Source organism: Rana temporaria, chromosome 13 (assembly GCF_905171775.1).
Source record: "Rana temporaria chromosome 13, aRanTem1.1, whole genome shotgun sequence".
NCBI lineage: Eukaryota > Metazoa > Chordata > Amphibia > Anura > Ranidae > Rana > Rana temporaria.
Window position 1 is genome coordinate 28,636,786 of NC_053501.1, and position 2,406 is coordinate 28,639,191.

Sequence of the window (2,406 nt, forward strand, 5' to 3'; positions counted from 1 at the left end):
GTTCTATATAGTCCCACTGTTTGTAGAGTGTAGTCAACCTCTCTTGCTCTTTCCTGAGATGGACTAGAGACTAGGAATTATGGGATTTGTAGTGTGCATAGAGCAGTAAAACAAATAAAATTAAAATTAAGAAGCTTTCTTACCCAAATTGTAGGTTATACAATAGTCATGTTTCTATGAAAACATGATGGAATGAAGTCTGTGGAGGATTCTTCATTGTCCATGTTGACCCTGGTAACATGAACACTTCCCAAAAGTCGCGGCATCAGGACACAGAACAGGAACAAAGATTGTCTCTGGACAGCCGCACACTGAACAAATTATAGCCGTTATTGAAAAAAGGACAGCACTACAAGTCACAGCAACGTAAAATAAAATAAAACCCAACTACTGACGCGTTTCGCACTAACACTAGTGCTTAGTCATAGCTAGCAATCAATGACTAAGCACTAGTGTTTGTGCGAAACGCGTCAAAGGTTGGGTTTTATTTTACGTTGCTGTGACTTGTAGTGCTGTCCTTTTTTCTATAAAGGCTATAATTTGTTCAGTGTGCGGCTGTCCAGAGACAATCTTTGTTCCTGCTTTGCTAAGTGCATTGCCTGCACCTGAGTTGTCTGCAACGGTGGATGTTCGTCTGGGTTCCCACCTGGAGTGGCTATTCCCTTTCCCATCAGGACACAGAAGGCAGGAAAAAAGATCGGTTGGTGTTCCTGGATGCAAAAAAATCCTGTGTAAGCTCCAAACTAATTTGTCTGAGCTTATACAGAACTAATGAGTCTCTTCTTGCCCTCATGTGCTGAACCAATCCCCAGGCACCAATGCTGCCATGTGGGGGGAAGGAAAGCAAGCTCACCCATATTCATAAGAACTGAGTATTTTGTTCACTCTTGGGAGGCTTAATAGACCATCAGGGAGCTGAATAAAAGGTGAGTATGCGCAGCTTTGGAGAGGAGGCCTTGAATGGGCAAAATATTTGGTCACTTTAAAGAGAGCCTATACCCAGCCCAAAAATGTTAACGTTTTACTTTCTATATAAAAAAATTTTTTTTCACTTGCAATGTACTTCTGAACTTACCAGCACATGTCACTACTTCAAGAAGAAATTGCCTGGCCCAACCCCCTTCTCTTCTGGGGGTATCCGATTACTATCAGTGCTGGCCCAGGTCATTCGCCCCCCCATCACCTCAATATGTATTCTTTGATGTAGCTGCCGTGGAAGATGGGGTGTGAGGGGAATACTATAGAATGTCACTTGAATGCTACCTCTGACTCTACTAGCATCACATCCAAGATGGCGGCACCCAGCAGCAGTCTCAAAGATTTTGGACAACTAAACAAGGGAAGCTTTTTTAAGGTAAATAACATGGTTGAAATATGGTGAAATGCACATATATAGGTAGATTCAGTAAGAGTAAGGCCGACTTATCAGTAGATAAGCCGGCCTAACTCAGAATCTACGCCGACGTATGTTTAAGCGTATGCTCAAACAGAGATACGCTTAAACATATCTAAGATACGACGGCTTGCGCCGTCCTATCTTAGATTGCAATTTTTCGGATGGTCGCTAGGTGGCAATTTCCATTGCGGTCGGCGTAGATTATGTAAATGAGTTTGTACGCCGATTCACGAACGTACGCCCAGCCGCCGCAGTCGATTTACGCCATTCCCGTAAGGCCTTAGGAGGCCTAAAGTTATTCCACCTATTAGGTGGAATAACAATGTTAAAGTATGGCCGCTGTTCCCGCCGCGAGATTCAAAATTTTAACGTCGTTTGCGTAAGTCGTCAGCGAATCGGGATTTACGTTGACGTCGAAATCAATAGGCCCGTGCGGCGTACGTAACCGCAATGCACACTGGGAAATGTAGTCGCCCGGCGCATGCGCAGTGACAAAAAAACGTCAAAAACGTGAGGTCAAGCCTCATTACCATTAAACACGCCCCCCCCAACCCATTTGAATTAGGCGCCCTTAAACCCCGCCGCATTTACACTACGCCGCCCTAAGTAAGGAGGCAAGTACTTTGTGAATCATTTACTTGCCTCTCTTACTTAAGGCGGTGTAGTGTAAACACGCTAGGCTACGTCGACCTAGATTTGCGCGCCCCTACCTGAATCTACCCAATAGAATTCTATAAGAACATTTTCCTTGAGATGAATGGTATGGTGACAGGGTTTTTTGTAGGGAAAAAACTAAAATAACTAAATACAAGCTTAGTGTAATTACACTATACTTTCCCTTTAAAGTAGCGATCTCTTTCCAGGCCACTGCCACAATAAATATAAAATAATGCTGCCAACTGTTCCTTAGCAGCATCTCTGTTTTTAAAAATGATTCAAAAGAAGGAAATGACTAATGAGCTTTAACGCAGCCAACATTAGCAGCCATGAATGAACACAGATCACAGCAG